General features: G+C 40.5%; 1 long non-coding RNA gene across 1 annotated transcript; it reads right to left on the minus strand.

Annotated features, from left to right (window-relative positions):
• Positions 1-330: 330 nt before the first annotated feature.
• Positions 331-26,446, minus strand: LOC115902811. The gene is made up of 4 exons (XR_004060638.1): positions 26,355-26,446; positions 15,997-16,169; positions 7,050-7,115; positions 331-3,586 (listed from the first exon to the last, which is right to left on the minus strand). It is a non-coding gene; the product is annotated as an uncharacterized LOC115902811 (long non-coding RNA).
• Positions 26,447-26,778: the final 332 nt, after the last annotated feature.

Here is a 26,778-nt window from a genome sequence, read left to right on the forward strand (position 1 = left end):
TTTTTCTTTCTTTCTTTCTTTCTTTCTTTTTTTTTTCTTCCTTTCTTCCTTTCTTTCTTTTTCTTTCTTTCTTTCTTTCTTTCTTTCTTTCTTTCTTTCTTTCTTTCTTTCTTTCTTTCTTTCTTTTCTTTCTTTCTTTCTTTCTCTTTCTTTCTTTCTTTCTTTCTTTTTTTTTCTTTTTCTCTCTTTCTCTTTCTTTCTTTCTTTCTCTCCCCTCCCTCCCCCCCCTTTCCTTTTTTTTTTTTTAACTAGAAATGAATTATATTTGAAGCTCACTGGAGCATAGATAAATGCAAGCTAACATATTTTTAACTTGATTACATTCTGCAGTGATATATAGAGGCACATAGCTACAGTAAGTGATTCCATGGAGAGAGAGGGGGAGGGAAAGAGGGAGGGAGGGGAAAGCCCTCTGCGAATATGATAAGGAAAGCTGGGATGAATTGTGGTCTCTGTTCTCTGTTATCCAAGGGTGGCTAGCTGCTGCTGCACTAAAGGCCTTTATTCCCTGCCTGTGGGAAAGTGGTGGGCGAAGGCTGCATTCTCAGTTACACTGCACATGCAGATTTTAATTAGCTGGATTAAAAACAAGACCGTATCATGTCCTTTAGCAGTATTCTATCTAGAAACAAAAGATTTTCTTTCCTGGCTTCTGCGAGCAGCACAGTACAGCATTAATAAAAAAAAGGTCATGGCAGTTCAAGATGAAAGGTCACACATGATAGAAACTCTATGTGAGGGGGACATCATGTTTATCTCTGTGATAAAGGAGCTCTGTCCAGGCAGGTCAGCATGCTGTGCCTCAGCAATAGGAAAATATAAACATATGGAGTGGATAGATGGTGGAATGGGCAGTTTGGAAAAGTGAGTTCAGTTGTGGAAGTAGAGAAGGGGTGGGGGGGAGGAGAGGGAATTGTTTGAGAGAGAATATAAGCTGAAAGGATCCAGCTTTAAAACAGCCAAAGAGTGTCAAAAAGAGCCTGAGATGAAGCCTGGGGTGATGGAGCAGAGCACAGCTCAGAGCCTGTACAGGGTGCATGAGCACTGAGCCAGCCGGCTGGGACTACCAGCCCAGGCCACTGGGCTACAGCCTTGCACACCAAAGCCCACTTGAGCATGGCCAGAGCCTGTACCCTTCTTCCACAAAGACACCATGGACTCATCCCTGGGTTGAGCTTCAAGCCCCTAATTCCAAAGCCTCCCTAGACTGATTGCTTGGGCTGAGACAGGGGTTTTTATGTTTTATTTGGACCACCACAACTATTGTGTTGGGGGTTTGTATCTTAGGTTTTTATTGTTTACTTTTCTTTTTCTTTAGTGGGGAGCCAGGCTTTCCCCCACTGAAGGCCAAAGGAATCTGCATGTACTTCCAAAGGAGAGTTAGCAGCTCTCTAACCCACAGCCTCCAAGGCTTTGCCCTGGAATGCACTGAGCTCTTTCAACACCACTGTTATCAGTAGGAGGGAGATGCAAGACCTCCTCAGTTTCTCACAAGATCAGACTGTAAAAATAAACACATTATGGTCTTACAAACCTTAACTGATGCACTGGTCTCAGTAGGTCTGAGTATAGCCACTGCCATATGCAAGCATCCATGGGAAAGTGCTTGAAGATTGAGGGGCAAGACAGAACAGGGAAGGAAAAGGGAGGCAAAATTAGATAAGGTTAAATGTTTCTCCTCTGCTTTACCATACTTCCTGCTTTTCAAAATCCATCTCAGAGGAAAACATACCAATTTCTGAGTATTGAGTATTCTGAGTATTCTGGTCAACAACTTGATTCTTTGCTTCATAACATTTTCATTAAATAAGATTTGCACAGCCTGGGCCAGGTATGACAACACATGTGTAGGGCTCTCTACAACCTCCTTTATGAGACTGATCCATGAATAGGTAAATTATGAACCAGACTTTTTACCCAAAAAGGAGCACTGGGTAAAAGCACACAATCAAGTTCTAATAGTTTAGCAAGGTGCTGTACATCAAATGACCACATTAATTAAGAGCACACTCATCCAGTAGCAAGCCTGAGAAAAAACATGCGTTGCTCTAAATGTTGTTGACATCAGTACCTGTCAGCTTCAGAAATTCAGATATATGCCTGAGGTCTCAGAAAAGTAAGTGCTGGTGCTGGAAGTTAAATAAGGGCTAGTTTCTGGATAAAACAATACCATTTTCTCATTCTGAGCAGCAATTCAGGATAGCAGTTACCTACCAAACTGATAATACTGTGATTAAATTGTCCCAGTTCTGCTGCTGCTGCTGAGATCATTGGAAAATCATGGTTTAATTCAATACACGTAGGTAATTTTCTGTAATCTCGGTAATACAGCATGGCCTAATACAATAATTTTGTACGATGAGCTCTTTAAAACTACTCGGCCTTCACTGCCATTTATCTTCAGAATAGAGAAAAAGATTCAGGCATGAATTGCCTGATTCTGATTTATATTGCTGCAGGCAGAAGTACAACACAGAACTGTGAAGTACAGAGTTCCATGGCATAATCAGGGTACCATTGCACAGAGTTAGCTCTCGAAACACAGAGCACGAGCTCTCCACTACCTCCCACTGTATGAAGGACATTTCAGGCTTATCCAACCCCAGTCCCAGAGCTCTGACTTTGATAAGATCCTGTTATAACAACATATTCAATGTCCTTTTTGCAGGGTTCAAAATAAATTGCCTTCCTAGACACGTGAAATAAGTTGCCACAGAAATCAAAGGGAGTTTTATGTTCACATCAGTTCAGCATGCTTATGTGGCCTCAAGCAAATGGTATGTTTATATCTCAGCACCTCATTGCTTTTTACCCCATATCCAAACAGGGCACTGGTCACACAAGCTCTTAGCAACTTGTCCAAAGCCATAGGAGACCCTTCATCGGGGAGGAGAGCTGAAGCTGGCTTTGCCAGAAGCTCGGCTTGTGTGAAAAATCTCTTGGTAGTTCAAAACCAACAAGTTTTGTGCAGACAGCAGCCCAATTTTATTACTCAATGAGATTTCAAATATTTTCAGTGCTCATTTGATAAAAAATAAAATGAGAAAAAGAATCCAAATGTGAAGGAGGTGAACAACTAATGATTATACTTCTTGGCAGCTTCTGGTTGCTGAGGCCAGAAGGGGGTTTCCTGTTGACTCCTGACAGAATTACTGATGTTTCCCTCTGACATTAAATGAACTAAAAAAGACCAGCAAGGCATGGGCCCGAAACCATCCATACCACCGAACTGGTCCCTGGCATGGTTTTGGTGCAAGCCTGCTAATGCTCTTCCAGGCAATGCCAAAGCACAGCTCGGGTACTGACCCAGGTCAGGCACCATCTCCAATAGATACTTTGGATGTGGCCACCATGATTTGGAGGGCAAGAGAGTTTAGCTGTGTGGATTCAAGCTATTTCATGCCAGTTGGCCTCCAGGAAAATTCTCTGACTAATTTTGTTTAATAGTTGAGATGTAGTCAATGTGTCCAGGTCTTCCTTTCCTTCCAGTCTTGCAGAAGCCAGCAGTCAGTGCTTCCAAGCATTGGCAGTGTGACGTGGCATTCAGCAGGGTGACAGAAGTGACATGAGTTGACCATGCAGCTCTCTGAAATGCAACAGAGTTCATTATATTTTAAAGAAAAGCAATATAATTGAGGGAGTGGATCAAAACAGATCCACTAGAAGTAATAAAGAAACCAAAACGGAAAATGATAAGAACAATTGAAAAATGAATAGGCCAATTTGTTTCAATTAATTTGGGGCTAGTTCTCCAGCACTATAAAGCTGTCTGCACAATAAATAAACAAACAAATAAATAAAGAAATAAACTGTATTTTTTTATAAATACAAACTGTGATATTATGTAAATTCCAGGTACACTGTTAACAGTAATAAAAATAGAAAGCATACTTTAAGCACAATTCAACCTGGTAGATTCTAGAGGGAAGAAAACATTTTTAAACAAAGACCTCCTAGTTTAAAGCAATAATCATCAACATGAGGCTTATATATAGTATGTGGCAGCTGTAACAACATTCATATCTCAGTGTGCCTGGTCTTAGGGAGAGCAAGGGAAGTGCTGAAAACAGTAGCATTCCTCATGGATCTGCTCCAGATCCCACAGAAGTCTGAGAGAAATCTACACTCCATGCTTGCTTTCACACTTGGGCAGCACAGCTAATGTTGAGCAAACAGACCACAGCTATGTGGCTCTCCCAGCAAGCCAGGCACATAAGAAAAAAATATCTACTCCTTCCCTAAAGTCAGGATTTGGGTGAGGGGGAGGAAGAGAAACACAGGAGTGGCACTACAGGTACCTGGTTCTTTCAGCAGGCTCTGTCTTGCACTGACCCTGACAACTGTAAAAGCTGAGAAGCCCCACAAGACCCATTGGGTAAATAGCCACGGTGGAGGTTGTTTTGGGGGCAGAAAAGGGAGTATGGTTTTATTTATTATTATCATTAATATGATGTTGCAAAACGTTGTCCCTGCTAGAAATGTTCATAACAAAATATCAAATCATCAAAACGAACATGAGTCTTGGGCTCAGCTGGCTTACATGTTCTGGAAAGGTCATTAGTTTAAAGTTTCTGTTGCTGGGAACTGAGAAACAATGCCATCTCTCAGGAAACAAATCCTTCTTTTGAATGCTGCCCTGCTCTCCTGATGTTCCTACCACACTTCAGATTGTGTTAAGGGGAAAGAGAAGAGAGCTGATCTCTTCTCCAAAGAACATGGCCATTGCACTGGATAAGAAGACAAGGGCTGCCTCACAAGGGAGATCATTCTACAGCTTCATAACAGTGACAGACTAAGGACTGTGAAAAGTGAGTTCTGGCAATTTAATCAGTACACCAGAGAGGCATCAAAAGCACATGTGCTCTTCCATATCCACAGCCTACATGAGCTTAAGATGCTAAAGGAGAACTCCAGCAGGCAAGGCTGTATCTACCTAGAAGAGCTGCAGACTGAAAGTTTATTGTGCTCAGTTTTCCCACAGTATTTGTCTCAACATGAGTCAAGCTAAGAGCACAGATTCTCATTGCTTGATCAGATGCATTCACTCAGATGTTTTTTCCTGCCTACTCTACACTAGGAAGTCAATATGAGGTAAGAAAAGCTGCACAGGAGACCTCCTATGGTGGTGCACATTATATTGAAGAAATGGTAGTCCATTGTGTGCCAACTTACAATCACACGTAGGAGAGATGACAGGAGGTAAACTAATTTCCAAGTCATGCCTAAAATTACTAATTCTATCTTTTTAGTTCCTGGGCTTCTGTTTTTAAATTTAACAGCATTTTTCTAGATTTCATTTTGATGGTAGGTATTCCAACCAAAATGATGCACAAATATGGACTTAGTAAACTTCTGATCTATATTTCTGATCTGAAACCCCAGGATTACCTCAGTAAGTGACAAATTGCTGGAGAAAAAAAACCACCAACAAACTTCATAACCGATATCAAATGATAAAATAATGCCACAAATGAGAAACCAAAATAATTTTTGCCAAATATGTTTGCTATAGATTTAATAAATACTTTCTTTATGGCCTCAGAACTGATGCCATTGTGGCAAGAACAATGCAAAGACACTTTGCTCCCAAAGACCTGACACCAGCACTGCTACTGTGCAGCACAGCTTTAAACCTGCACTGAAGCAATGCTGTAAATCAGGACTCATTCCACCAAAGTCAATGGAGCTAAATGACCGTAAAACTGGTGTGAGAGAGAAATCAGGTTGTTAACCTCTAAGGAGAGCTTGCACTTGTCTCATAACCTGTGTTTGGCCAGGCTGTATTTTATTCATTCAAAGCGTAAAATGAGAGCCTCAAACTAGGAAATAAATATTTCATTGTAGCTGAGCTATGCTTGATATAATTTCATGATACTAAACTTTTAGTAACTTCTAACTTTCAGTAACTTCTCTGCCCATATCCAAAATTATTACCTGAATTTGAATGGAGGTATCTAATTCTAACCTCAAACAGCAACTTGCAGCATCTTCTGACCACAGTCTAATGATATGAAAACCCAAAAGTAACTACAAGCTTCCTTCTTTGACCTGGAAGAGAAACCTGACAAGGTTCCTCCAGAAACAAGAGAAATTACTTACCTCTCAAATAGTGGTAGTAGATTGATTCTGGTTCTTTTTCTTGGAAAAAAATTTTGCATTTTATATTACACTACTACTGAAAACAGGAAACTGAGGCCAAGAACCAGAACCTCAGAACATCTACCATGCCCTCTACTTTTTGAATATGGGCTTTACTTTCTATTTTATTACTCAGAAGACAATTTTTGGTTAAATTTTCAATGGGCTGAGACACATAATATTGACTGTTGGCTGCTGGAAGGGATTTCTCCTTCAGGATCACTGAGGCACATTCGTTGCACTGTAAGTTCAAAACACAGGTATGAAATTTAGGTTGTCTAAACTTCCCTGCAGAAAACATAAAGTCCTCTGAATTCAGGTAATATGGCCCTATGAAGCCATGGGCCAGGAGGATAAGTCCTCCTTTAAATAGACCTTTAAACTCCAAGAGAATATCATCCCAATGCTTACTAGCAGTCGGACAGCACACAGCATTTCAAGAGTCCTTTTGAAGAATAGACTAAGTGGGGAAGAATAACAATGTTCAAGATGTTCACAGTGACTACTGAGCACACCTCTGACCCCTCACCTCCAAAAAGGCATAGCAGAAGGAAAAGAGCTAAAGCAGGGTGCAATAAAGATTATCTGACGTGCAAAAGCTTCTCTACATGGAGCGTTTAGGTGGCAGAGGATTCCTTGGCTTGTAAAAAAAAAGATAACTGATGAGTAGTTGACATAAAATTATTAAAAATCAAGAAAGTATACAGGAAAAAATTATTCAGTACTTCTTAGACCATAAAAGGTAGGAAGACTTATAAGGAGGACGAGTAGTTGCTAGACTAGGAAGACAAAGCACACATTATTTTGTTTTATACAGACACTCAGTGCTGTATAGGCCAAAACTGTAAAAAACCCAACCAAAATACAGGCAGATATGCTCTAAAAACAAGGACCCATAAAGGGATACTGACCTTGGTGTTATGGATTCCTTCACTCTTCCTTTCTTTGAATGTATTTTATGATGGGATCATTTCACTCTGCAAAGATTCAAAAGTTCGTATCATTGGATTATTTTTGTTTTAATTACTTAATATTCCCCACTGTCCAAGTTATATATAAAGATAGCAGATTTGTGTACATATTCAATGGAAAAATTACTAACTACATATTAAGAAACAGGCACATCCAGATCTGGATTTCAAGTTCTTAAATGTTCAGAGGTTTCTGGAACATGTTTAATGATTTGTGTTATTAGCTATATGCTGTGTAGTAATTTAATACATTTCAGGGAGTGTGTGCAAAAATTGTTCAGTGTGGAGCTCCTGATTCCTGATTTCCAACTACATTGTAATTTTAAGGCATTTATTCATACACTTTGGTTTTGAACCTTGTATATGTAGTGGAAAATCATGATAAAAGAGTCATCAAAAACTTGAAGAAAAAATCAAGGAAAATACACTTGGGATTTTTTTTTTTACTTTTTTTTTATTATTATTCTTTTCTTCAATCAGAAATCCTAAAGAGCAAAGGTAAGCCCAGAGTTTTTGGAACTAGAGCCCATAAGCCTCTGTCACTGTACAGAGGGGAGAAAGCTATTGGAGAGGAAAGGGAATAAGGGAATAAGCCCTGGCCTGGGTCAAGCAGGTGCTTTCAAGGGTTTCACTGAGCTTGCACCATGGCTGCCAGGCTACCCTTGCACTAAATGCCCTTTCCACCCTGTTTCAGGTTCTGTTTTCTCCAGATGTTAAGAAGCTTTCTGTTTTATCACAGGGTAAATCTGGGTTTGGTGGATAAAAAAAAAAAAAAAGGAAAAAAAGTGCATTTCATTTTCTCTGGGAAATGTAAACAGCATCCACCCAGCCAGCACTACCAGTTAGTGCAACAGCAGAGAAAGCTCTGGTTGAAATCTGGATTTCGCCTCCTGAGTGGCACATACAGATGAAAAAACTAAAATAATTACTTTGAAAAGGCTCATCCATTTATCTTGCTGGCACAAAGACCTTCTTTACTTTATTTTATGGGATCTTAAGCATCTCGATTTCCCTTTTTGATTAGGAAAAAAAAAAAAGATGCTACTATGTAAAAAAAAGCAGCAAACTCTAAAAGCATTCAGAGAGGGAGCAGTAGCTTTAGCCTTCTGTTTGTGCAATTCCAATAGGTGTATTTAAATGTAAATGCTACCCTTTCACCCTTGAGCCACCTATTCTTACAGCCAGCAGAAAGAGAGCATTCATGGTATAATGTCTTTATGAGGACAAATCTTACACTTAATTTCTCATGTGAATCCAACTCTTTTATAACACATTTTTGTGAGATTAAAAGAACAATATTAGTCTAGTGGCTCAGCAGCCAGATCACTGCTCTGTCACATGGGAGACGTGGGTTCAAAGGGATGGCAGGCAACTGTGCTGGGAAGTGCTCGATGGAAACTGCAGCCACGGAAAGATTCAGTCCTCCACTCTCACAGAATTGTTTAACTCTACATTATCTCCTCCCTCGGGCCAGACAGAGCCTCTTTCCCTCCAGCTCCTTACTGGAAACCATCCAGCTGCTGCTGTTACACAGAACTATTGGAAGGGTTTGGGACCCCAGCTCTTTAAACAATTTTCATTAGCTTGCATTTGCACAGTAGGGAGGATTTTTGAGAAGGAGAAGGAACTTTCTGAGGATGCATTTCCAGACTAAGTCCCTTTGCCTTCCCAGTTTCACCCGGTGCCCATGGGGTTATCCATGCTCCTGGCATGGCTGCACTGCACAGCCCAAGGGTGTGCTAATAAGAGTGACAGCACAGCTCAAATCCTGTTAGGTCAGGGCAGAGTCTCACCGAACCCAGGGAGCCCCAAGTGCTCTGTATTAGGAGATTTATTTCTTTAGTGGGGAAAAGCCTCAGTCCGTTTTGGCTAAGCAAGTTGAAAAATAAATTACTTAAGCACAGGCCAAGTGTATCTTACTTTATCCCTACTGGATCAAAATAAGGGTTTGGTTATTTTTTTCTGAATAATCTTTTTGCCTCAGTCTGGAACATGGTTACATGGGACAGACATCAGACTTTGGCTTCATGACACCTCCATGAAAGAATAAATAGATTTTGGAGCATGGCTCTAAGGCAGCTGCATGACAGCTGTGCTGTGCACCGGTGTATGTCCAGCCTTCCTGATTAGTAGAATTATTATACTTTTTGATGCTTCTCAGAGGACACAGTGATAAGGGGCCTCTGTGCAGAGTGACATTCAAATGCTTAACAATATTATATTTTTCTCCTTGGACCTTACAGCCCAAGCACAAGCCATGTTATTTTCCCCTTCTTTAGCAGCTCTGTGACGCAAGACAGAGAGGTCTGTGTGTGCTGCAAGCACCAGCACCAATGTCAGGCATCCCACTTCTCTCACTTCCCCTTCCCTTGATACAGAGCATATGTTTCATTGTGGCACCAAGCACAGGAAAACTGAGGGGAAGTAGCCTATTATTTTAGGAGGTGCAGGACCAAGCACCTGGAACAGTGAAGTACTTGGAAAGCACTTCTGTAAATATTTTAGGCTGTAATATATTAAACAATTAAGAGGTGTTGGTATTTCTCTGCTCTAGGGCATTTAAACAGGGAAGTTCCCTTTAAAGGCACCAGAGCAGAATGTGTATGGTCATGCCCTTTAAAACAAAAACTACCTGGTTTTTTCCCCCTTTTTTCAGCAAAATGTCTAAATTTCAGCTGACTTGCTCTTTCAGCAGAGGAAATTAAGCCAGATTATTTTAATGCTGCTTTAGATTGTTAACTCCTCAAAAAAAACCAAAAGGAGGGTGGGAGTGGGAGAAGGAAAAAAAGTCCAAAGAATAGAATCAGTTACCTTGAAAGCTCCATTCAGGTAATTTAGAAAATTGTTTTGCTAATAACCTTAATGCATTGTTTGTGTACCCAGGACTGTCAGCACTACAGGTTACTACAGGTTAGTCAGTAAATTGCTGATACCAGCTACAACCAACCCTTAAGAAATTCTGTATCTCTTACGTCTTTGCTTCTATTTTCATGTCAACAATACATGAGTCGCTATGCAACACCAAATTAGCATGAAAGAATAAGAACTTAATACTGACATTCTTAGCCAAGAACAGAGTCAAAATTAAGTGCAGCTAATGAATGCTTAGTTAATTCTTAGAAAGCTCTTCTTCATGCCCTTTACAGCACAGTGAAATGCAAGTTCTTTTAGACAGGTACACAGAGAGAGACATGCTTACACACACATACATGCCCCACGCATAGGTAACCTATATACACATATAAACATTTAGATAAATTCCAAATAGACAAGCTCTAGGAAGCTTTGTAAGAGAAACAAGAAAAAAAAATTACCTACTGGTCTCTATAACACCAAGTCTCTGGAAAAACTTCAGAATTGCCTGTTCAAATATTTTCTAAGATTATGTTAGCAATCATTTTCACCAAAATGTTTTTCTGACCAAAAAAAAAAGATGACTTGACAGAACCTAAAAGTTGTTAACAGTGGAAAATGCCTGCTTCAAGTTTCTTGTAAGAAAACAAATACAGGAATTGGCAACTTCTGCGCAGTTTTAGCTCCGAAGAAATTATGACAGGCTTTTGCTTTTCTCACTTATCTCAGGGCAGCCCATCAGATTAACAAGAAGGAAAAAAAAAGTATTAAAACTTAGTGAGTTACTGGAATCTTCTGGAACTGAAAACTATACAGATGGTCTGCAACATATTTGTATAGAAGATGCTCAATTGTTGACGGGTTCCCAACTATTATAGTGGCATGGTAAGGAGGCAGATACTGGGCACTGAGCACTGAGCAACTGTTGTCACTGAGCCTTCCCCTCTTGGCTGCATCCCCACTGGCCCAACGAGCAGTTTTGGTCTCCCAGAGCAGAGACAAAGGTTGCTTTGGAGAAGCTGGGAAGCCTAAGAACACCATGTAGATTTAGGACTGGATAGGAGGTATTGTGCAGAGGCCATGCCCATTACTCATCCGCTGGCAACGGGCTCTCTTCCTTTTGTCTGGAGAGACGGTAAACTTTCAATGCCATCTGAAAACAGAAGGCCTTTCACAGAGTGCAAGAACTCTGCCATCTCAATCATGTGAAAATATTGTAAACACTTTCCCAGCCCCCATTCAGCTGTCCAAAGAGCAGAGTTAGAAAACACCAAACAAAACAGGAAGGAAAGAAAAGGGTGTGCATTGCACACTTTGGTTTAATTTATATTTTTTACTCTGAATAGGAATTTTTCTTGGAATTTTCCTTTCTTTTCCTTAATGTTAGTGAGCAGGTTAAGTAGCTATTATGGAGAAAAGGCAGCTAAAAGCCTATTCTATGTTTTATTTAGAGGAGAAAAAAGGGTCCAGTGCCCAGCAGTTTCTCTCCAGCAGAGCAGCTCTCATATTTCCTTACAGCCCCTGCAAGAATAGACTTCAAATGTGCTACAGGACTTGAATTTCTCTTTCAGTACTCCGGTTGACCCACTCCTGTGAACTTTTTCCAGGAGAGTCTTCCCCCCAAACATTTAAACATCACAAGTGTTGTATTACTGATATACCACAACATGTACAGAGTAAGAAGGGGTTCACATTCACAAAGAACATATTCAGAAAATACCTGAATGTGTGTACATATTTATGCTTACATGTATATCAAACATACAACATAAGCAAAGTATATGTGTCATTTGCACAAAAAAACTACTGGTTTGCCTGATGACACCTTTTATGAACATTGTGCTCTTGCACTGTACCCTTAACTCTGGACAGTTGTTTTCACAGATGCTTTTTAGTTATGTGAAAGTGATGTAGTTCCTTGCTCAAAAAAGGTTGTGTTAATTCTGCTGAAGCCAGGAACTACTTGATATTTCGCAGTAACTTTGAACCATGGTAACACATTAGCACCACAATTCTTCACTATTTGAAGTATGAGGCTTTCATTTAGATTGGTCAACTTAACACCAGAGGGGCAAAGGAAAACAGCTCTGCTGGTGGGAAATACACTTTGTTCCTTTTTGCTCAGTTTGGTCCTGAGTCAAATCTGAACAGAGCACAAGTAGGTAAGCCTGGATGTATTCTCACTCCCTCAAAGGCAAATGCTCTGCTCCTAACCTAGGAAAGGGTCAGCTGTCATGTGGGACTTCCAGAGGGATATATCACTCTAATCTTATTTCTTATGAGTATTTAGCAAATAGTGCACACTGATGGAAGTGAGTCCCCAACAGGCCAGTGAGAACTGACAGCTGTAGGAGCACATCATGTACTGGGCAGGCTCTTTTACCTGATTTCCCTTCACTCTCTGCAAATGCAGACAGTTTCCATAAGAAAGAAGACTTTCTTACTTAAATAGACTGACATGAGATGTCTTACACACACACCATGAGAACACAGGCTCATAGGCTGGAGAGTTAGGAAAAGTAGTTGCCAACAACTGAAGCAGGGGTTGATAAAATCCTCAACATTATAAATTCTCAAATGCATTCCTTGGGACCGCCTTGCGCATGCTATCTCAATACTCCCCTCCTCCCCTCTGCATTTTATAAAAAGAAGCTGCAATAAATTAGAATTTTATGAGACTCCAAATAAAAACCTTCACTAAAATTGAAAACAAGACATGGATGTAGAAGCATATGGAAGGTTTATGAAAGCAGAGGAGAAAAAAAAATTATCCCAAGGCAATAAAAAACCTGTCTGACTCTTGGTGTTCACAAACCAAGAATTACTAGAGACAGATGAAGAAGTTTTGAACAATACAGTACTGGTACATCTTCCAACAAAGAGACATTCTAGTTTTTATTTATTCTTCTGATACAAGGCAGCCTGGTAAGAACTACTCTAAGGCACATTTTCTGAAATTCTTTATAAAACACTTCAAAGTTATACATGGAAATGAGATACCTTTCTGCTTTGATCTTTGGTATAAGGCTAACCAAGCAGAAGTGGCTTCCTGGCCTTTCATACAGTTTTCTTGGGAACTAAACACTGCACCCTCTGAATTCTTGCACTAGGATTCTAAGTATTTTATGGAATAAAGGCAGTTTTGTTTAATTTATATTTTCATCTTTGTTCCAAACCTCAGAGTGATTCATTCTGGCCACTGTATATACAGTTTTACTCCTAATACTCTTTTCTTTCCACTACTTCTCCCATCCTCACTACTCCCTGCTTCCAGAATGGTGTGGGTATGGGATGTTGTTTTAACTAAATGATAGAGTGGCTATTAAGGATTGTCTTGCTTTATTTTTAAATACAATACTCCACATTCCAGACATTTCAACCAAACACAGCGGTTTGAAAATGAATAATTGTGCAAGCAATGAAATTTGGATCTGGTTCTAAATTGACAAAAAATACTCTAAGAATTTTTAGATTTTTCTTCTCTAAAATGACTGAAAGCTAGGGGCTAAGTTACAGGAATATGGTTCAGCACCATATGTTGGAAGTGAAAATCCTGTAATACATTTTGTTCTTTGAAAATAAATGCAGGTTGGACTCAGTGCCCAAATAAAGCCTCTGAACTTCTAATTTTCATTTATACAGGATACAAATGATACTGACCACAAAGGATATTATATTGTCTTAGAAGTATACTGATTTTACACTCCTGCTAAACTGATCAGTTGTGAAATGGTTAAAAGTCATAGCCATTAAATTATCTTTGTTTCTGATACCCTGTTAAAAATTAATTCAAAGTGTGTTCAAGTGTGTGCAATGGATGGCAAAGATTGCTCATCATGCCACATCCATCAGCTGCCAAAGGCAAATAAGTTCTGGAAAGAAGGTGAGAAGATATGGCAAGGACATGCCATATCAGAGTGGGAGAAGTGTTTTTACAGCATAGACAAGCTCATGGTCTGGGGAGGTAGTGTTTCTACAGAGAAACTGCAGAAGCTGCCCAGGCCTCTTTTCTCACAAGAGTCACTCTGTCTTGGAAACAAGAATGTACCTAAACATCATAGAAACAAATATCTGAGGCTACCTGGGGTTTTGCACCTTCCTTTCGATACAATCTTACTGAAACTCAGGAATCCTCTCCTCAGTGCTGACTTAAGCAAACATCATTGAAATATCATTCTCTCAAAAGAAAACCAAACAATATTGTGACACACAATTATTAAGAGCCCTTGTTTGCATGGTACCTTACAGAAGTTGAGAATTAAGATCCTTTGGTCTTCTACATTAGAGAAGAGAGGTGATGAGAGGAGAGATGAGATATTCAGAACTTGAATAGGATTATGCTGACTTCTATTTTATTCGTTTTGAATGTCCTTCTTTTTATTTTTTTTAATTTCAGCCCAATCCCTAGTTTGCTGTGTGCAGTCCCACTAAGTCATTCAAGACATTCTCCTCTGGTATCTGCAGAGATGGCAGAATACCACAATTTTCAGATATTGAACAAGATATCCATTATTATTCAAAGATGGGCCTATAAACTCAGCTACTGAATAAAAACAAACCATACACTGGTCTTTATGCTATAGACGATGAATTTACACAATTCTACAAGAACTGATGTTAGTGATTCGAGCCTACTGACAAAAAGTTTGTTTCCTTTTCATTTATTACAATAGCTGTAACAACTTCTTTTTCTTTTTTCAGAGACCATTCCTAATAATTACTCTTTTCCTCTAATTATTTTGCCACGCAAAATACTCATACCTAAACACTGCAAAAATTACGAGCACTACAGGGAAAATCAAGCAGTCCTGGGAATCTTATGGATGCCAATCCCAAGCAAAGGCAGGGAGCCCTCTGAAGCGTGGTGCCTAGCTAGAGCTCACACCTTTCAGCAATGGTGACAAGTGGCCATGAGTCCCTCCCTGAGGCACACAGCTCTGGGAGGGACAGCACAAGGGACCAGCACCCCCTTCATCTCTAAGGAGTCTCCCAAAAGGAGGGTAGCCTGAAGATCATCACTGTGGATCAATTCCACAGTTTCCCAAGGCAAACCTTGACTCTGTTCCCTCCACAAAGTTCACGTTGCCTGCTGCCCCAAACATCTCTATTTCCCCATCTCTGTAAGAGAAGTCTAAACACAGCTGTCAAGTTCTAAAATCAGCATCAAAGCTCAGTAAAAGCGGGAGGGGAAAACAATATGCTTTGTTAAACAATCCTGCCTGAGATCTCAAAGGGTTATACAATGAAAGTAATACCCACTTGGAGTTCTGTCTGTGGCAAGCATTACCTAACATCCTCAGTCAGAACCCCACTGTTTATGAGGTGATGAGAAAAGAATACAGCTCCCTCTTGTCAGTAGGACATCTCCACTGCCCTGCAGGACATTTTCTTGCTATATTTCAGTTGTATTGAATCTTCTAGACATGAGAAAAGTAAAACATGCACTGTGCACTCTGGAGCCATCACCTCTCTTGGTCAGTTCATAGGTTTGGCAAGGTCATAGCAAACATTCTTTTACATCATATGTCTTACCTTTAGGCTGTTTTACTCCTCCCCAGGAACCCAAAAGGATTAAAACAGATTTAACAAACCAGAAATAGAAATATTTATGTTTGGTAACATTGGCATTTCTAAACATTTCTCATTTCTTCCCTTTCCCACTGATACCGATTCCCAGTCTTTGAGCCATGTGAAGTGGCTTAAAAGTTACTTCTCAGGGAAAAAAAAAAAGTTTGTCTGCTAAATCACCCCACACACATAATTAAGGCTTTCTGTTGCACTACAGGTATTACAGTTACCACTGTGTATGTCTATATTTAAGATATGTATTTGTGTGTTACATATTCATTTTGTCCTATACAAGTCAGCTTTCCTTTTTTTTAGTTTTATAGACAGCCATTTTTATGCTTAGTATGAATCCTTATGATGGTCTAATATGATCATCTGTTTAATGTAAGCTACTGAATTCACCAGTTTGTTGACACCATGATCTCATTATATTCTTTTAAACTCCAGTAAAGATGCAGTAACTCACCTGAATAGCTTTTATTGGCAAAATCCATTTGTCCTCTCAGCTGAGGAGGGAGAGAAGCTTAGAACTGATGTCAGAGACACTCAGTGCCTGCTTTTCAGGAATCTGAGGTGAGCATGGTCCTCTCCACAGCCTCCCCAGTGCTTCTCTGGAAGGGTCCTGAGCCACTGTGTTGGCTCAGAGGAATCAGGTTCAGGAAGAAAAAAAATAAGTATATTGAATGGCACAAGAGTTTTCTAACACCCAAATGAACAGGTGAGTTGCACAACTTTTGGCCTAAAGGGTCACTAAGTGGGCAAATCAACCTCAACATTTGCCTGTGCAGCAGGATGGATGCAACCATGGGAAGAGTGAGAGTCATTTTAGGGTCCAGACAGGAGAATGTTAGGATTTTAGCTGGTCTTCAATAAAACAAAAGTGGAGGAATGAGGGGGAAAGGATCACTTTTCCCTTGGTACAAAAGAAAACTACTCTAAGGTATCACATTTCAAAGCCTACCTTAAGTGAGCATCCCAGGCCATCACCCAAATAAATATGTGATTTGTGTATTCCAGAAATACATACACTTTCACCAAAATAATTGTTTCCATTCATTCCATTTCCATTTCCAGTTTCTTTACCAGAGAGGGGTTGTGAAACAATGAGCTCCCTGGGACTATTTCCCCATCTGTGACATCATATACCTTATCTCTGCAAAATGCCTGGGGCTCTGCAGGGGAAAAAAGCAAACACACATACCACCTTCATCCCCTCCTCCCAGTGCTTCTAGCTCTCAGCCTGGCCTTTGCTGTTATGTCCAGTTTGAGCCCAAGGAAATTCCAATGCACTCCTCTTGCTGAGGCTCTCATTTATTTAAACAGGTGGGGACCAGGATCTCTGTGCTTCCCAAAGTGCTGCTAAAGCTGAACCAGCAGCTACAGGTATCAATTAAGAATGTGCACTGGGACAGGAGAAACACAGCAGCCCTTTCTAGAGCTTAAGTGCTGGCAAAGTCAAAAACATTGCGGAGATACTCAGTAACTTTCTTAACTCAGAAAACCATTAGCTGGCATTGTTGCATAAACTCAATACAATCATTTCTTTAAGGCTGTCCCACCATTCTATTATCTGTCATTAATTTTCCATATGCTCCCCTCACCACTGCTCTTAGGCTGGGTTTGGTTTACAGGGCTGGATCAGATTTCTTTACAAGCCAGGACATTTGCTGGCATGCTTACTAGCTTGAGGCCAGTTATGTTTGAGTGAGGCCCAAGCAAAACAAGTGAGATTTGGTGACATTCCAGTGAGTAGGCACCAGATCTACATGATCCAAGGTTTTTGTTTTTTAAAAGTTTTAAATTTTTAAAGTAAAAGCTTTTCCGTTATTTCAGATTTTTTTTTTATTTTTGTTTTTAGAGGTTTTTTTATCAGCTTCTGGCTGATACTTGCTCAAGTGTTGCAGCATCCCTCTTCTTATAATAAAGCAGAACTTTATGTTCTGTTTTCTTTGCACTAACCATAAGGCAAAAGTTTATCAGTTATCTGTACTTTCAATCACAGATGGGCAAATGCATCAGTATATTTGGAAAAGAGTAGCTGATGAGAAGAAGAAGAATAAACCATTTTGTTTCTAGTCTTTCTACAGCATAATGAAGTCTAGCGTTTGCAACTCTTTCTTTCAAAAACAGAGTTCATGTGAAACCCTCTAATTCAAATCTGATTTCTAGAAACATCGTTACGCTGTCACAATGTAAGTCAATAAAAAAGAATTAAAAATGAAGTGTCCTTCCATCCAAGCCTCAAAAATAAAGTGTGCCCATATAATCACTGATATGCTAACTATATCCTGGATTATTTAATTCTTTTTTTTTCTCCCTTCTTCTAGATTTATTATTCTCAGCACATCTGAAATGTATTTTAAATGCTTTGGGACAAGGACTATTGTAAACTGCCAAGAATACTTGGGGCCCGATGGAAGTGCTGAAGTAGAATTCCAGAAGTAATTTGACACTGAAGGACCTTCAGACCTTCGAAAATCCCCAATTTCATATTCCCCACTGCACAGGGACAGAAACTTACAGTAGCAGAACCAGAGCACACTCCAAATGTGAGACAAAATGAAAACGCCAGTATTATATACTGTGTTTCAGGCTGAGTCAAACACAGGGTATCATGCTAGTAAGCAGCAGTTTGAAAGTATTCTGAATGCAAAGGGGTTCTTTCAAAAGTATATGTCTTGTCTGCTCCTAGCTGGTGCAAAGACATTCCTCATGGTTTTGCTCCATAAATTCCAGCATGGTGTTATAGATGTTGTAACAGATGTTATATGAATGCTGCACATGAATGTCACAATACCCATATTGTTATTTTTAGCAGCACTTATCAAGGTAAGCAAGGACAGACCCTGTAAAGCTAAGCATTTACATAAATACAGACAAATATTTTGTTCTGGACACAAGCAATGTTAAGGCCCTACATGGCTGAAAACCACAGCTCCTGACTTCCAGGAGTGTGCTTGCATGCTGGGATCCAGAGGTTTGGGAAGCAGAGAATTCAGACATCTCAAACAGAAGACTGAGCAGGAGCTGCTCAAGTGAGACATTAGGAAATGCAGAAGGTATTAGAATTAGCTTCAGCCTCTCTGGAATTTGGTCACCTATCTCAAGGCAGGGATTACCATCCTCCTCCACTGCTAGCCAGACCTCCTCCACCCAAACAGTAAAGAAGTGGGTGCTGTTGCTGCCAGACTTGCTTTCAGCAATTGAGTTACAACCAGAGCACTCCCTCAGACTGCAGGAGAGCTGGGCTTACTTCCCTGCAGGCATCTGGTATTTTCCCTACCTGTGCTGAAAACTATCATGCTATAGGTTATCCTGCTCTAGAGATTTCCACCTTTTCCCTCTCTTTTGGTATGCTTAGGAAATGAACCCAACCAAAACCAAACATCCATCAAACCTTTTTTGTTTTTCTCCTTCACATTTAATATTCTTAGAGGGACACTTCATTAACTATCTGAGGTTATTTACAAAATAACAGCAAGTACTTCTTTAAATACCAATATCCTAAATTGTGAGTGTTTCCCCACAAAGCAACTTAGGGTTTGATGAAGAAAAGGTTAAATAAATAATCCAGCATAGAGATGAGAGAGTAACTACCATAGTCAGCCCTTTCAGGCACTGGAAGTGTTCTGCACAGCCCAGTAGCTTGTCCCATCACACCACAGAGACATGCCTTTTTCTTATGTTTTCTTTATGACTTTTACATATAAAAATGTATACACACATGTGTTACATGGGGAAGAAGGGAAGGAGTCTGGAAGAAAAGAGACTCAGTGATGAAATGAAAAAGATCATCTAGGAAAAGGCAACTTTGCAAGTCACTGGCAGAAGTGCAGCTTTTTGGTTATTATGCCATGTAATAGGGTGGACAGAGAGAATAAAGGGAGGTGAGAGGAGTCCACATACTGATGTCACTGAAATCCTTGCAGAGATCAAGACTGCTGTGGAGCCACCAAAAACACCATCCACCACTAAATGTGGAGTTGAACATGAAAAGAGAAAATTAGAGGAGATAGCTGGGAAAGAACAGTCACAGAAGCCAAGAAAGGGCAAGAATTCAAGGAGCTGGTAGGGTGAACAGAGAGAGCAAGTGATAGGAAAAGAAAGATGAGGTTGCAGAATAGACCTGTGATTGGAACAGGAAAATCCCAGCGGGGGATTAACTACACACTAGGGGTTTCTGTGCTTAGGTACAAAAAGCTTTACAAGCCAGATTTTTGGCAAAACTTCATGAGTTCCACACTGGAATAATTAAAACAAAAGCTGTTCACTGAAGTTATTTTTGGTGGGCATGTTTGGATCAGAGAGTGGAGTTGTTGAGCACAGTATAATACATGCCAAAAGCCCTATTATGTGCCTGCCACTGAACCCTGCCATACTTGGAAATGTGTTCAAAAACTGTGGTAGAGAGTCCTTAGTGGCTTCACACTTGAAGGACAAACCAGTGCTGCACATTTAGTTGGAGGTCGGGGCACGGGTCCCGGGACATTTCTGCTGGAGGTGGGGCCCTCTCGGGGTTGAGTCCCAGCAGGGAGACATTTGCTCTGCAGCAGACCTTGGAGAGGGCAAGGGAGTAGTCTAAATTGGCTATTCCTACTCAAAATTCATATATATATATTCTAGAGTGACAGGGGCATAGAAGTCAATGAAAGGATATATACACCATGTGTTGTTATACCATGTAGTGACCCTCCTAGGTGATGAAATGGGGTGCTCATGCCAACATCCCTTCACAGCTGAAATAGGAAGGCAAACCAGGTGGTAAAGCATTAAGACCCATTAGAAAAATATCACTCCATTCAGGTATAACATTTTTGTTTTCTTGCAGTGGAGTTCCTCAAAGGACCCTGCAGAGAAGCTTGGTGCTCTTCTGAGTGCTCCTTCACCATAGGCTTTTTTCCTCGAAAAACCACATAATACTGAAGTTCCTGTAACTGGAGACCAACAGGATACAAAATAATTCCTGAGAAAACAGCTATGAACCAGAAATTTCAGAGGAGTTCACAGAAGGCACCTTTGGATTAGGGATGTACCTGGCCCAGTAACCATTGTTTGTAGGGAAAAGTTGTAGACTTTCAAGCAAATTCAAACTTCTTTAAACACAAACAACAGGTACAGGGCTTGAAGGAGCTAAAGCAACCTGAAACATTGCAACAAACTGTCACTATTAACTACCAGGGAGCACAGCCTCCTGAGAACATAAAAACAGGGCACATACCCAATTTCCTAGTGGAACCATACCCACAGTACAGCACTGCTTCTCCCCATGCCAGAAACCTTTTCCTCAAGAATGTCTCCTTCCTTCAGCACCCAGCTCCTGATCATTCACAAGAGCAAACTGCCTTCCTTTTCTCTGATGGCTATTTTTCCTCAATACTGGACAATGCAGGTTGACACTACCTGCTTTATGCAAACACAGCCTCCAGACAATAAATTTCCAAATCAGGCTATTACTGAAAGAGAAAAAGAAATAATCTGAGAAATTTCTTAAAAAACAAAAGGGAAGAGTTACATATATTTATCTGTTCAGTGTGGGGGTGGGATATGGTATTGGTTGCAATTTACCAAATTCTTATTTAAGCGACTCCGTGTCTCCCAGCATTTAACTCAGCCATGAATGTGTTAACTAGCATGTGTGAGGCCTGAGTTCTTGTGAACTGTTGTATTTCTGTCATCTGAAAGCTAAACACTGCATTAAGAAAGTCCAAATGGTGGCTTCATCCTCAAAATGACAGCAGAAAGAAAAATGTTTGCACTTTTCCCCTGCTAAGGAGAGGATCGTAAGGGAGAAGTTCTCTCAAGACACTCCTTTATTCTCGTGATAGCAAGAGCTGTGCTGCTGAGACTGCCTCCAGTCACATGTTACTAATACACCAGCTTCTCCTGTCTGGAGCCCACACTGCAAATATTGTTTTTCCCAGAAATCACAATGTTCATTGGCTTTATTTTGTGAACACCAGACTCCCTCTGCTCCATACCCCAGAAAAATCTCAGGTTACTCTGTTCAAAGCTCAGAAGCTATACAGCAAAGTTGTCAAAGCTGGGATTTGTCTAGAGTCTGCAAACCAGAGCCAAAGTCTTCCTCCAGCTGCACCATATAGCTCTGATACACCCTCCGTCGTCATGGAGGTTATTTTGTAGATCAGAAAAAACAATCATCTCAAGCACTGATCCTTTTTTCTGTCCAACAACTGAATCTGAGGCTTCTGGGGCCAATTACGCCTTCCTAAAAATGCACTCTGGATTCAGACAAACTGTTTTCCCTGACACTGTTTCTCACTAGCTTTAAAAAGTAGAAAAACATCAGTACAAATAAACTCATTCCTCTCTTTTAAAACTTACCTTGAAATACTCATTGTCTGCAATACCTGCTTGAAATGTTAACTGCTGGCTTAGGCTGTGCTGATCCATAGTGCTCTGTTGGTACTCCTGCCTCTTGTCTGTGTTCATCTCCTGACTCCTTTTGCACTGTGAGTTCTTTAGCACAGAGATTGCTTTTACCTTTTATCTCACTTTGGACAGGAACTGCCACCATCAACCTAAACTCTAAGCTGATATAAAGGATCAACAGGCAAGACAATTTTGCTTCGTTTTTGAATGGCTGGTCTCTTCATGACATGTTGAAGTTCATTGTGCACAGAAGAATATTATTTGTACAATAGCCATTAAACATGAATCTTAATTTTAATTTCCGATGTTCAAAATTAGAAATTACTGTGAATCATTTGACCTCTGGCTAAAACTCGGGACACGTTAAGAGAAATCTTCTTTAAATGCTTTGGCATAGGGTAAGTCATAAATACCACTTCCAAATAGATCTTTTCAATTTCTCTCTTTTCAGTTCCTCCTGTCTGGAAAGAAGTATTGATTTTGAAAGACTCAGAGGCCCCAGACTCTGGCCAGATTCTGTTCTCCTTGGCAGGTCTGTAAACCCATAGCAAATCCACTGACCAAAGCTGAGTCCCAGGAGGAGAAAACAGCATTTAAAGCTTCATCTGGTCCCATGCTTTGCTATATTGTCACCTCTCCTCACAACCTCTTTAAAGCACAGCCCCAGAGTACCTGGCAGTATCTCCTGTCCTGAGCACTGTGAACAGCAGGTGCTTCCATCAGCTCCCTCATGCTTCCAAGGGGCTGTCAGCAGGAATGGCACAGCAGCTCCGACACTGGGCCTCTCTGATTTGGCAAAGTCACCAGAGATAGACTCCCTGCTGCCCTACTTATTTTCATGGTGCAGGAATATGTGTTACTGTGGTAAAACTTTCCACTAAGTGGGAGACTCCCAAGCTGGGTTTTCATTTCTTGCTAGCAGGGCCTGGGTGCAGTTTACACAGACTGGCTGATGGGCTCCCACATTGAAACCAGCCAGCCAGTTTGCACAAGTCTCTCCTCCTAAAATATGTGTAATTTATTTGAGCTGATAGAGAGGATAAGAATCAACTGTCTGTTTCCCAGTTAATAAAAAACATACAATGAGAGCAGAACTCTGCCAGCATATCTTGTTTACCCAAAAATGTTTGGCATTAAATGTGAAATCGGAAATGAACTCATTATCTGATTATTTTCATTTTGAAGAATTAACTGCTTTGGGGGAAAGGCTTGTCTTAAACAGTCCCCTTGTATGGATGACTAATTGCAAATACATATCTCTGAAGATCACAGCAAATGCTCGTGACTCCCAGGGCAGGACACAGCACTATCAATTTGGCCAAGAACATTAGGAGTATCCTCTCACGTGGCTTATTTCAAAACAGAAGGAAATACATTTAAGCTAGCAGCATCATGCCCAAGCAGGTGAGAAGAGTTTCAAAAGAGGCCATGCTCTGGAATTCTCATCCAGGAAATACAGATAAGAAGTGCTTAACAATTACTTGCAGTGGATTTGCCCTTTCTCTGCCAAAAATAAAATTATGCAGCAGTATGGATAGTTATAACTTCTGAGAGGTAAAATTGTGTTGAAAACAAGTTCTCTCAGCAATACAAATGAACATACCTCAGTAAAAATTGAGAAAATGGAATCAAATACCCATTCAGGGCTAATAATGTTTTGGGAAAACTTCCCATTCTAGGATAAAATCCAGGTCACTATGGATTAAGAGAGAACTGAGTTCAAGGCAGTGCATTGGGCTACATCCCCTTGTTTGTCTCCTGCTGTTTCCTTGATTCATTCTCATTTGTTTGATCTCAGCATTCAGTGTTTTTTGGTTTGCCCTCTCTGTAGCTGGTTCAACAGCTGCTGCTCCTTCTAGGGCTGCTAGTGCCTCCTCTGTACTCAAAATCTGTACTTTCCTTACCGAGGACTGGAGTGAATTTTAGAAAGGGTACTGTAGAGCCCTCCACTGTGTGTCAGCACAGTGCAAGTTAAACAAGCACGTGTTCCCCATTGAACATTTGGCTCTTTTCTTATTCCAACTGAAATACTCCCATCCTCACATGCCCTGGGAACCTATCTGCAATAACACCATGTGAACATTTTGAACTTCCCATTCTTCTTAGCTACATCTGTGTGATTTGGGGTTTTTTTGTTTGGCTTTTTTTTTTTTTTTTTTTTTTTTGCTAGCCCAACAATCCAGAGGCAAAACTAGAGGAAAGCAACAAAAGTCCTAAGATGATTCTGGGCTGCCCAGCAAGCCAACACATCCCTTCACAGGCTTCATGCAGCCCATGGACTGTGAAGTGCTGGCAGGGACAGCCCTGGTGCCTTCCCTTCAGCTCAGCCAGTACAAAAAGCAAGCATCCAACAATTAGTCACTGGAATCACTACACACTTGGTTCCTATCACTCAGGTCAGACCTCTTTACAGAGCAGATCCAGTTAGGAATGAGAAGTTACCCTGTGTGGGCCACTAAAATGCTACAAGTCCCATTTGTGATTCTTTCTTAGTCTGTGTTCTTCACTAGTTGAAGTGGAAAAGGAGAAATCATCTCTCCAGAGCACATCTTTAAACTTCTTAAGGAATTTTAAAGGACAGATCCCACCAACTGCGATACTCATTCTCTGTGATCACGTGACATAGGAAAATGCACAAATATAGGTAGAATTCTGGAGGAGAAATAATGTATCATTGCAGATACAGACTATAAAACAACATTATGGAAAAAAAAAAAAACTCTGGAAACATTACATTCCCACCAGCGAAGACACACATTCACAGCCTAATGCTGATCTGACAATTTTCATGTACTCTTGCTCCTTTTTCACATGGCACTGCGCACTCCAGTGCCTGCCTCCTTCTCTCCAGCTGGTCTAAGGCAGCAAAGGGTCACCAGTACTGCTACCTTTCAGTTCCTGGAGGCTCCCTGCTGTGGCAAAATGCCACACTTCCTGAGCAACTCTGTCTTTCCCCAGAAACTGAAGAAATATTCCCTAGTTGAACTGTTAAACTTTCATTTCCTATTTGATGTTGTATCAGCACAAGCAACACTTTAAAGTCTATTTTGATGTTTGCTCTTTTTTTTCTTTACATCTCTGAAAGATCCTATTTTAGATTGAAAGCTAGAAAAGTCCATGAACTTGATGAGTTCTTTGGTATTGCAAATGTAAGCTTTTTAAAACAAAGAAATTGAGATTTTCTTTCCATTAAACTGTAGAAGGTAAGTAACAAGGAAGTGCAAACAGTTAGCAAATGTGAACAGAACAGAGAAGGCTGCTTGACTCTCTTTTACTCCAAATGAAAAGGAAAAGAAGAGGAGTAATAACTATCTTAGAAGAATTTGTCACATGTTGTTTGCACTTATCTTTCACATCTTGTTCTTTCACAGCCTATTAGATGCTGGAAGAAAAGCTGCCTCTTCAACTAGCTGAAATAGTTCAGACCAAACCATGTCACCCAGAGCTGTATTTTTATCTCCTTGAAAACTGAAGTTTTCACTAGTTTTGGTGTTTTGGAGTTTTTTTTAACTGTTCTTAGTATGACTTCTAAAACAATTTCTAAAAAATTGAAAGTCATATCTGCTCCCCACATTACCAGAAAATATACAATGGGACTGGTTTCCTTCACTCTTGATGTTGCTGTTACTGATACCTTTCATCACCTCTAATAGTCTAAGGACTTATCTCATTAAAGAAATGCAATCAGAATATAATGGCAATCACTCATCTCCATCACCACTGCTGGTGAACAAAAGCAGCCTGTTGATCAATATTCATGCACAGAGAAGAGCAAATGTACCCTACATTTTCCTGGACACAGTGCCACTGGTAGTGTTTTCCTAGAGTTTTTGAATTTTCAATTGTTTCTCTCAAACTAATTTGCTTTAATCCAATTTTGTGTTGAGACTGCTACACTGAGGTGGGCCTGTCACCTGCTCTCTGCACCCATGGAAAACCTGCAGCTGAAGACCCAGCATAGCTTTGGTCAGCGTTGATCAGAGGCCCTTGGTAACTTCAGTGCTCAGCAAACCTGCTGATTTATTCCTGACACACGTACTGGGTCACGTAGGCACATGCAGTGTGAGACCATTTCCTTCCCCTGCCTAACCCTGGAGCTGAATGGGTGGGGATGTAAACAGCAGGTGGGAGGAGGCTGTGGTCTCCCTGAGGAGTAACTGCTTGGTTGGTCCTGCAGCAGCTGCCATAAAAGACACTCAGACACACAGCCAGCCACGGGGAACTGGGGGCTCACTCACTGATGGTTTCAGCTATAATGAAAAAGCTTAGTTTAACAAGTTGAATGACTCAAAACCAAACTGGTCTGTCTACAGCAGGTATATATTTTCATCTGGAAGTTTTGTACATCTCTGCAGGGGCCTTTTGTTTTTCCTAAGTGGTAATGCCAACAATATATTCTATTTCATACAAGCTGGAGTCATTGAGAAAACTTACCTTCCTGTGCTGCTTCATTGTTAAAAGTTCTGAACCACAATGCTCCTCTGTGAAAGCAGTTTCCCTCTTACCAAAAAGCTGGGTCATCAGAAATACAGATACCTATATAACAAAACAAAACAAAAAATCCATTGAAGGCAGTAGGAATTCAACTTTTAGCATGAAAGAGCTTTGACTTTGATGCTTTGGGCTGCATCCCAATCATTTTCACAGTCTTCTCCCTTCTTTTACAGGTCACAAGAGGCATGGTGCACACACATCTCCAGGTGGATGCCTGGTCAGTAAAAACTGGAACTGTTGGCATCACAGCCTGAACAAAAGAGCAGATCTAGCACATCTACTGTTGCTCCTGTCTGTCTTCAAGGAGTCATGAAGAGGAGGGATAGGAATTGTCAATCCTCTCTGTTAAAGGGCTGATCTATTT

The sequence above is a fragment of the Camarhynchus parvulus genome, chromosome 3 (assembly GCF_901933205.1).
Source record: "Camarhynchus parvulus chromosome 3, STF_HiC, whole genome shotgun sequence".
In the NCBI taxonomy this organism is placed as follows: Eukaryota; Metazoa; Chordata; class Aves; order Passeriformes; family Thraupidae; genus Camarhynchus; species Camarhynchus parvulus.